General features: G+C 40.3%; 1 protein-coding gene across 1 annotated transcript in view; it reads left to right on the top strand.

The window, feature by feature from the left end:
* The first annotated feature begins 3469 nt into the window (after positions 1–3469).
* The window catches only part of LOC115203478 (homeodomain-interacting protein kinase 3), a 75796-nt gene continuing 68374 nt past the window's right edge, over positions 3470–10891 (top strand). The window contains exon 1 of the mRNA XM_029768175.1: positions 3470–3842. The gene's annotated coding sequence lies outside the window, so the exon portion shown is untranslated. The remainder of the gene's footprint in view (positions 3843–10891) is intronic.

The raw sequence follows: 10891 nt of genomic DNA, 5'->3' as shown, positions 1-10891 counted from the left end.
TTATTTTGGCAAGGTTGGGGAGTGACTGATTACATAATCAGTTACATTTAAACATATTACAGAAAACTGTAACTAATCAGTTTTCTTACCAGCAAACATATTGTAATCAGATTACAGATACTTTTGAAAAACTAGATGATTACTTATTGGATTAATTTCAAATTCAGAAAGGAATGTAGGCTATATAATGAATTGAATTGAGTGCTATTTATTGGCCCCTAGGTTTGTTAGTGTGGTGGTACAGTGACAAAATATGTCAGAATTCTCTGCAAAGACTGGGGAGCTAAAGCCGCTGAACAGACAGATGCAAGGGCTTACAGGGCAGCGAGAGGGGAACCCTATAACCCTCCTCACACCTGTTGCCTTTACCAGCTGAGGCCACTGGCTGAGCCAAGCCAGGCCTAGAGTTTGGTTTGTCCCCAACGGTGGGGCTGGAGGCAGGGACAGGAGCTGTCACTGCCAGAGATGGGGGCTGGGATTGACAGTTGCCTCTTGTTGGATTTGGTTGCAGTTGAACCCCGATTGGCCACCTCAGACAGTTGTTTGTGGATGTGCTGTGTATTTGCTTGTCGCTTTCAGGAAGAAGAAAAAAATATCTGCAAGATTCCACTTTGTCTTCAGAACATTTCTAATAGCTGCTTTGGGTGGTCTTTGTGGAACTCTGCATTCAGATTGCGTGTGTGACATGAATGTTCTGAATTTCTGAAGAAACTGTAGAATAAACTTCTAGGGCTAGGATTGTGCTTTGTCTAAGTTTTGGCTCTGTGGTGAATCTATTTACTTAGTCTTGGGTACACCACTGAATCTTCTATTTTTATAGATCTCTTTTTGTCTATGACATGCCAATCATTGACGCAAACAGCAGAGACACAGTTATTAAGGATGAGCTGTAAGTCTAATCAGACAGATGAGTTGTCTATTCAGTCTTATTAAGTTCAATCTGCTGACCATTGCAGTGCTAGCTGTGCCACCAGAGACTCTGGGTTCGATCCCAGGCTCTGTCGCAGCCGGCCGCACCCGGGAGGTCCTTGGGGTGACGCACAATTGGCCCAGCGTCATCCGGGTTAGGGAGGGTTTGGCCGGCAGGGATATCCTTGTCTCATCGCGCACTAGTGACTCCTGTGGCGGCCCGGGCACAGTGCACGCTGACCAGGTCGCCAGGTGTACAGTGTTTCCTCCGACACATTGGTGCGGCTAGCTTCCGGGTTGGATGTGCGTTGTGTCAAGAAGCAGTGCGGCTAGGTTGGGTGTGTTTCCGAGGACGCATGGCTCTCGACCTTCACCTCTCCCGAGTCCGTACGGGAGTTGCAGCGATGAGACCAGACTGTAATTACTACCAATTGGATAACACGAAATTGGGGAGAAAAAGGGAAAAAAGAAAAGAAAAGAATCTCCTGACCTCCAGACAGTGGCTCACCACACTATGATTCAGGTGCTTTCAGCTCCAACCCAAGAGGGACACGATGCTGGATCCTACTGTCCTCTCATCATCATTTGATATGGAATGAGGTGCCAGGTGACATGGCAATCTAGCACATCATGAATTAGTTAGTTATGTTGATCTAGGCCTATAAAGTGTTGAGTAGAGTGAACCAGCATACATTGTGGATGTTGAGTGAGGACAGGACTTGACGGCCGCCTATAGCCTGGTCATTGCTGTTTAGAAATGAATGAGACTGTTGTCGATGATACATTTTCCCCTACCCTTTAGCTGGCAGTGCCCAGCACATGGATGATCGGTCAAAAACTCAACCAAATCAGACTTAGCCAGGCTATACTCAGAGATTTTATTTCAAGTGCCAGACCAGATGAGGCAAGCAGATGGTTCTGTCATTTTCCAAATATATGTGAAAACAGGCTGGACAACTATGAAGCCATTTGACCAGCCATGTGTGACCAGCTGACAGGAGACTAATCTTTGCCACCAGGAGATGGCAAACTTTTTAAAGTCTGTTAACCCATTCAACACTAAGTCCATAGAACACTTCCTTTGTCCAATATCAATCAGTGGAACAGTTATGTCAGCTGGAATGCATGATGAAAATAGAGATTGGTTAAAGGGAATTGTTATTTCATGTTGCCTCACTTTTGTTTGGTGTGGGGAATCTGCAGAATTCTTTGACAGTTTTTTTGTGAATGGCTTTTTATGCTTCATGCAGTTCCTGACAGCTGGACAGAGCAAGATGTCTGAGACAAACATGAACAGTTGCTATGGCAATCATATTGTCCATGTGCCTATACTGTAGTGTTATTGTAAGGCAGCATGTCAGATGTTTGTACATTTATGTCTCTGCCTTTCATTGGTGTATCTGCAGTGGTGTATGAGGAGATACATTGAGTTGATGTCAATGACATCATGCAGAAAGAGTGGGCTTAAAGCTTTATTTTGTTTTGCTCCCTGAGACCATGTACAAAACAAGCCCAATTGCAAACCCACGTGTATCTTTAGGAGAGAATACCATTTTAGAGTATTTCCAACCCCTGAAACCGTTCTTTCCCTGCAGTGCCTCATGTACTGCGGAGTTGGTCACTGTGGTAATGGCAGCCATTGATATTTGTCCATGTAACTCATTTTAGCAGTTTCCGTTATGTACACTGAATTCCAAATAAGGAACCATCGACAACAACATGTTCTATAGAAGGACCTTTTGAGAAAGAAGAAGGCAGTTTCCTTGGTAACTTGCATATCAATGATCCCTCCTCCAATGAATACCTTGGAGGAAGATACAGTTGGTGACCATCAACACATTTGTGGACTATTGTACAGTATGGCCCAAAGAAGATAACACACATTATTTAACAAGACAATTTCTACTTAAGTTATTATTTGTAAGTCGCTCTGGATAAGAGCGTCTGCTAAATGACTTAAATGTAAATGCTTACCGGTGAAGTTTTATAAAAAAATAAGTGTGAACATTTTGCTGGAATTTAGAAATACAAAAAAGTATGAACATCTCTATAACATGTCACAGTTGTAAACCTAGAAAGAAATCAGCCAAACATTCACAACTGTACTGAACAAACATGAGAATGGATTTGGAGAACAAGTGACTAATAGTCCCATTGGAATAGAAATAGATTATAAATATTATGAAACACCTTTAGAAAATATTTTTATTCGGTATGTATAATCTTTTAACGCATATCAGTATGGACAATTTCCAATTTAATGACGTTTCTGTATTACTTGTCTTGAAGCATATTACTTTAAACAGGCACCTACATTGCAATTTCGTCTGCCATTCATTTTAATGATAAAATAACTTATGAGAATAAGAATCTAATGTTATTTTGTGAAGAAAATATTTTTGTCTTGACCACTGCATCTCCAAATCCTACGCATGAGTGGCCCTGTTGCCCATTATAAACATGTTGACAGCTGCCACATTGTGAACGCGCTTTTCATTGGGCGCGCGCAGCTCGACTATTGATTCGTCTAGTCTAGCTCAATGCCATCAACTCAAACATTTTTCACACAGCCGAGGCTAGACAGAGCAGAGGGACATGTTGGAGACAGACAGAACGGGAAGATCGTTCGGGAAATAGGGCTAACGTAGGCCCTTATAGAGATGGACTTTCTCGCCCAAAGAAGCAAGAGAATAACTTGGACTGCATAGTTACATCCTGGGCTAAATTGGTGTCATTGAACCTTTATATGCTCAAGTTATTTGAAGTTTAAAATGTGGGAAATGGGGGTGTTGTCGAGAGCGAGGTCTCCCCTCCTGTTGTCCAGGACAAGATGGCAGCAGTGCAGGCAAACTCTGCATGGTATGGGTATATAGCTAAGTCCACAACATGTTCAGAGAAGCCCTGGATTCTACGTATTGTTACTCTATAAGAAGGTAAGCAGTCAGTTGTATTATCTTTGATGTTATTTGGAAGGATAAAAATGTAGCAAGAAGATTTGGCACATTTTTATGATTACAATTATTAGTTGTATCTAGCGTTAGCTATATACAAAATTTAAGGCAAGCCAGCTAGGAAGCTATAGTAGGTTGTATCTGTGGGGTACGCTGTGAATTTAATTTGTTATAGTTAGTGCTTTTTCTTTAGTTAGCTACAGTAACTAGCGAGAAGTTTGCCGACAGGAAGCAGAACCAACGGTACTAGTTAACTGTTGGCTAGTTAGTAAGTGTTGAAATGTTTATTAATGTAAAATTAGCCTATAGCTCCAATACTTGTCAGAATATTGACAAGTTCACCATTTGCCAATACCTGTAACGTTTACATGTACTTGAATACCGTAGTAGCTAGCTAGTTAACTCACATCAGTTGTTATTTACACAGGTCTGTCTCTGTGTGAGATTAGGCTAACAATGCATCTTCAAGGTGTTTTTCTTCTACAGCCAGTTGGTTTCAGACAGTCAGCTACCTAGTTTCACCCACAGCAACCCCCTCATAAACGTCACCAGCCTTTGCTGTTTCCAAGCACGGAATTATCTCATGCAGAAGTAGTCAACAGAGTATCGTCACGTCTGCCATTTAAGAACAGAGCAGATCAGGGACCAATTTATCTTCACTGTCAGTGGAAATCCCAGGTTGTAATAGATGTGTGTGGGATTAGCATACATGGTAAATTGCAGTTATTTCCTCACACAGTTTGTGCCCCCTCCTCCAACCCTCTCCTGTACCCGGCTCTATGCCACCTTCAAAACAACCAACCCATTCCCCTAAAAACATCCTGGCAGACGTTCTTTGATCCTGTGTTGACACACATTCTGAAAAATTACCACTTTCATGACCATTCTTGTTTCATGGCCTAGCATTCTTCTACCTACTTTACATTGATCCTGCCAGTCTGACATCTTTATCTGTTCTTGCCTCAGTCTGACGTTTAAACTCACCACCACTCCCCTTGTAAAAACACAAACATCTCGGTTAAAGGGGCTCTGCTCTTTGACTTCCTTGCCAGCACTTTATTTGTACTAAGAGAGAAACTAAGGAAGGCACTAAATGTACCACAAACCCAGGCTTGTTGGTAGTGTAAAAGGCATTGGCTGGAGGCTGAATGGGATTCTTTTTATTAATTTTTTTTAATGCCAGACAATCTGCTCTTGGCAGGGTTTGAGCCAGCCAACCTTTTCTGGGGAGAGTGATAGCTTGAGAGTTTGGACAGGGTGCCCAAACAGTCTTCTTGTATCTGAGTGAAGTGTTCTTACAATGTGCTATTTCATGCAACAACAAGAGCGAATGAATACCCAGATTAATCATTTAAGGTGATTAGCGTGTTTAGCAACATTAGCCGTTGCTATAAGTCCTGCTGACACATACTTACTCTACCACCTACTGCGTGCCCCCCAATAAGTCAATCAGATTTGTTTCTTTATTTTACTAATCTGAAAGCAGTGCAGGAGTGGATGCACAACTTTCAGGAGAGTGAGAGGGGGATGATGCCTTGCTCACCATCTCGTGGTCTCCTGATTTGAAGCAGCATACTTGATTAAGTTGTGGTACTCATGTGATGTTGCTTTGAGTTTGCTTGTTCAACCCCACCCCTCTACCCCCCCTTGGGCATTATGGAAGAATGCTTTTTTCCATAATGCGCAAGTCAAACAGTGGCTTAAGGAAGTAGACACATGGTGTGGACACAGGGCAGCCTGTGTCTTCAAATCAACGTTTATTGGTTGCATACGCAGATTTGCAGATGTTATCGCAGGTGCAATGCTTGTTTCTAGCTCCAACAGTGCAGTAATACATATATATATATATATATATATATATATATATATATATATATATATATATATATATATATATATATATATATATATATATATTTATATTTATATTTATATATTTATATTTATATTTATATATATATATATATATATATATATATTATTTATATATTATTTATTTTTATTATATTATTATAATTTTTTTTAACAATACACACACACAATCTAAAGAAATTAAGAAATATCAGAATGGGAAATGTCAGGGACCGGAATATAAATATATAGGCCTATACATGTTATGTATGTATGGATGGATAGATAGATATAGTGTATTCAGAACCCTTGACTTTTTCCACATTTTGTTATGTTACAGCCTTTTTCTAAAATTGATTAAATTGTTTTTTCCCCTTAATCTACACACAATGCTCCATAATGACAAGTTTTTAGACATTTTTGCAATAAATAAATGACTGGAATATTCCATTTATTTAAGTATTCAGACCCTTTACTCAGTACTTTGTTGAAGTGCATTTGGCAGCGAGTTCAGCCTCAAGTCTTCTTGGGTATGATGCTACAAGCTTGGTCAGAGTGACCATTGGTTTCTTGTGACCTCCCTGACCAAAGCCCTTCTCCCTGGGTTGCTGGCTGGGTTGGTTGCCAGCTCTAGGTAGAGTCTTGGTGGTTCCAAACTTGTTCCATTGAATAATGATGGAGGCCACTGTGTTCTTGGGGACCTTCAATGCTGCATACATTTTTTTTGGTACCCTTCCCCAGATCTTCGAGACAGACACAGTCCTGTCTCTTTCCAAATCATGTCCAATCAATTGAATTTACCACAGGTGGACTCCAATGAAGTTGTAGAAACATCTCAAGGATGACCAATGGAAACAGGATGCACCTGAGCTCAATTTCAAGTCTCATAACAAAGGGTCTGAATAATTACGTAAATAAGGTATTTCTGTTTTAATTTTTAGTAAATTGCACAAACAAAACATTTTTTTTCGTTTTGTCATTATGGGGTATTGTGTGTAGATTGAGGGGGGAAATTAAATGTAATATATTTTAGAATAAGGTTGTAACGTAACAAAATGTGGGAAAAGGGAAGGGGTCTGAATACTTTCTGAAGAGTCTGTGTGTGTATGGACAGTATATGAATATAAAAGGTGTGTACAGCAGTAGTTATATAGGATGATCCATTACTAGAATGCACTATATAGATATAAAGTAAACATTTATTAAAATGACCAGTATTCAATGACTATGTACATAGGGCAGCAGCCTCTGAGGTGCAAGCTAGAGTACCAGGTGGTAGTCACTGTTCTAGCCAGCTAAGGTTCAGGGTCGGGTACTGGGCGGAGGCCGGCTAGTGGTGACTGTTTAACAGTCTAATGGCCTGGAGATAGAATGGTGATTCTCGTGAAACTGGTTTTAAAGATGTCTGTAGGCAATTGAGTTACAAAACCATGATGCATCTGCAAAAATCAACTATCATTCTCAGGATTAAGACGCCTAGTTTTTGACAATGTCTTCTTTTTAATACATTTTACATTTTTGCCTGAATTATGTACATTTTCACGCCAAATTATCATTGCTTAAATGCGTATGGATAAAATTTTCGGCCAATTTTATATTATTTGAGAAAAATCTAAGTTATGTAAATAAAACACATGTTTTGCTGTAAATCATAAAAATTGTATAATAATTAAAGTTGACATTAAACTATAATTATTACTTACAAACACCGTGGACATGTCTCATTCCTGTAAAAATTCCAATCAGTTTTTAAATAAATGTTTATTCAACCATGATGTATCATCTAGAGGAGTATTAGAAGTGAAGTTAATTCTGGAGGAATATAAGCAAATTATGTTTTTTTTATTCTCGAACACCCCCTTTACCCCACTTGGCCTTCTCATTACCGAAATGGCTAAAAAGCTCAATTTGGTGAAAGGTGAAATTTTAAATTTTAAATATTTGTATTTTCAGTGTTTGTTTTAACTCAGGCCTTTTAAGGGAGCAATGTTAAAACATATTAGAAAATGATTTGTTTATTTTGAATAAATTGTGGTAAAATGCATAATATCTGATCCAAAAACAATAATTATGAAATAAATAAGTACAGATCCTAATCTGTGATCAAAGAAGACGACATTTTTTTAAATTAAAAAAATGTGGGTCAAATGTCAGTTTCGTGAGAATGACCCAGAACTTGTTTCTCGGTCCAACCTTTCATGCACCTGTATTGTCTACGGCTTCTATATGGTAGTGGGGTGAATAGGCCATGGCTCGGGTGGCTGAGGTCCTTGATGATCTTCATGGCCTTCCTGTGACACCGGTTGCTGTAGATGTCCTGGAGGGCAGGCTGTGTGGCCCCAGTGACGCGTTGGTGATAATGCGTACAGCCTGACATGATGTTCTCAATGGTTCATCTGTGGAAGTTTGTGACGTTCTTCGGGGCTAAGTCAAATTTCTTTAGTCTCCTGAGGTTGAAGAGGCGCTGTTGCGCCTTCTTCATCACGCTGTCTGTGTGAAGTAGAGGTCGACAGATTTATGATTTTTCAACGCCGATACCGATTATTGGAGGACCAAAAAAGCCGCTACCGATTAATCGGCCGATTTTTATTTACAGAAAGAAAAAAAACTCCATTTATTTCTAATAATGACAATTACAACAATACTGAATGAACACTTATTTTAACTTAATATAATACTTCAATAAAATTAATTTAGCCTCAAATAAGTAATGAAACATGTTCAATTTGGTTTAAATAATGCAAAAACAAAGTGTTGGAGAAGAAAGTAAAAGTGCAATATGTGCCATGTAAATAAGCTAACGTTTAAGTTCCTTGCTCAGAACATGAGAACATATGAAAGCTGGTGGTTCCTTTTAACATGAGTCTTCAATATTCCCAGGTAAGAAGTTTTAGGTTGTAGTTATTATAGGACTATTTCTCTTTCTACGATTTGTATTTCATATACCTTTGACTATTGGATGTTCTTATAGGCACTTTAGTATTGCCAGTGTAACAGTATAGCTTCCGTCCCTCTCCTCGCTCGAACCAGGAACACATCGACAACAGCCACCCTCGAAGCAGCGTTACCCATGCAGAGCAAGGGGAACAACTACTCCAAGTCTCAGCGAGTGACGTTTGAAACGCTATTAGCGCGCACCCCGCTAACTAGCTAGCCATTTCACATCGGGTACACCAGCCTAATCTCGGGAGTTGATAGGCTTGAAGTCATAAACAGCACAATGCTTGAAGCATTGGTCATTAAAATGGTCATTAAAATGGTCGAATCCGGAAACTATCATTTTGAAAACAAAACGTTTATTCTTTCAGTGAAATACGGAACCGTTCTGTATTTTATCTTACGGGTGGCATCCTTAGTCTAAATATTGCTGTTACATTGCACAACCTTCAATGTTATGTCATAATTATGTACAATTCTGGCAAATTAATTATGGCCTTTGTTAGGAATAAATGGACTTCACACAGTTTGCAATGAGCCAGGCGGCCCAAACTGCTGCATATACCCTGACTGCTTGCACGGAACGCAGGAGAAGTGACACAATTTCCCTAGTTATAAGAAATTAATGTTAGCAGGCAATATTAACTAAATATCCAGGTTTAAAAATATATACTTGTGTATTGAATTTAAAGAAAGGCATTGATGTTTATGGTTAGGTACATTGGTGCAACGGCAGTGCTTTTTTCGCAAATGCGCTTGTTAAATCATCACCCGTTTGTCGAAGTAGGCTGTGATTCAATGACAAATTAACAGGCACCGCATCGATTATATGCAACGCAATACACGCTAGATAAACTAGTAATATCATCAACCATGTGTAGTTAACTAGTGATTATGTTAAGATTGATTGTTTTTTTTATAAGCTAGGTTTAATGCTAGCTAGCAACTTACGTTGGCTTCTTGCTGGCCTCGCGTAACAGGTAGTCAGCCTGCCACACAGGCTCCTCGTGGAGTGCAATGTAAGGCAGGTGGTTAGAGCGTTGGACTAGTAACCGGAAGGTTGCAAAAACGAATCCCCGAGCTGACAAGGTAAAAATCTGTCGTTCTGCCCCTGAACAAGGCAGTTAACCCACCGTTCCTAGGCCGTCATTGAAAATAAAATTGTGTTCTTAACTGACTTGCCTTGTTAAATAAAAAATCGGCAAATCGGTGTCCAAAAATACCGATGTCCGATTGTTATGAAAACTTTAAATTGGCCCTAATAATCGGCCATTCCGATTTAATCGGTCGATCTCTAGTGTAAAGGGACCATTTCAGGTTGTCAGTGATGTACACTGAGGAATTTTAAACTTTTGATCCTCTCCGTTGATGTGGATGGGGGCGTGTTCTCTCCACTGTCTCCAGTAGTTCATGATCAGCTGCTTAGTTGTTGAGGTAGAGGTTATTTTCCTGGCACCACTCTGCCAGAGTTCTCACATCCTCCCTGTAGGCTCTCATCGTTGTTGGTAATCAGGTCTACCACTGTTGTGTCGTCAGCAAACTTGATGATTGAGTTGGAGATGTGTGTGACCACGCTGTCATGAGTAAAACAGGAGGCTGAGCGTGTTGAGGATCAGCCTGGCAGAGGTGTTGTTGCCTACCTTCACCACTTGGAGTCGGCCCATCAGGAAGTCCAGGACCCAGTTGCACACGGAGGGGTTCAGACCCAGGGCTCTGAGCTTAGTAATGAGCTTGGAGAGTACTATGGTGTTGATGGCTGAGCTGTAGTCGATGAACAGAATCCTTACATAGGTATTTCTCTTGTCCAGGTGGGAAAGGGCAGTGTGCAGTGCAACAGCGATTGTGTTGTCCGTGGATATGTTGAGGTGAATTGTAGTGGGTCTAAGGTGGCTGGTGAGGTGATATGTGAATTGTAATGGGTCTAAGGTGGCTGGTGAGGTGATATGTGAATTGTAATGGGTCTAAGGTGGCTGGTGAGGTGATATGTGAATTGTAATGGGTCTAAGGTGGCTGGTGAGGTGATATGTGAATTGTAATGGGTCTAAGGTGGCTGGTGAGGTGATATGTGAATTGTAGTGGGTCTAAGGTGGCTGGTGAGGTGGTGATATGTGAATTGTAGTGGGTCTAAGGTGGCTGGTGAGGTGGTGATATGTGAATTGTAATGGGTCTAAGGTGGCTGGTGAGGTGGTGATATGTGAATTGTAATGGGTCTAAGGTGGCTGGTGAGGTGTTGGTGATATGTG

This window comes from Salmo trutta, chromosome 12, assembly GCF_901001165.1.
Source record: "Salmo trutta chromosome 12, fSalTru1.1, whole genome shotgun sequence".
Classification (NCBI taxonomy): domain Eukaryota; kingdom Metazoa; phylum Chordata; class Actinopteri; order Salmoniformes; family Salmonidae; genus Salmo; species Salmo trutta.
This window is presented reverse-complemented; position numbering and strand designations above follow the sequence as displayed.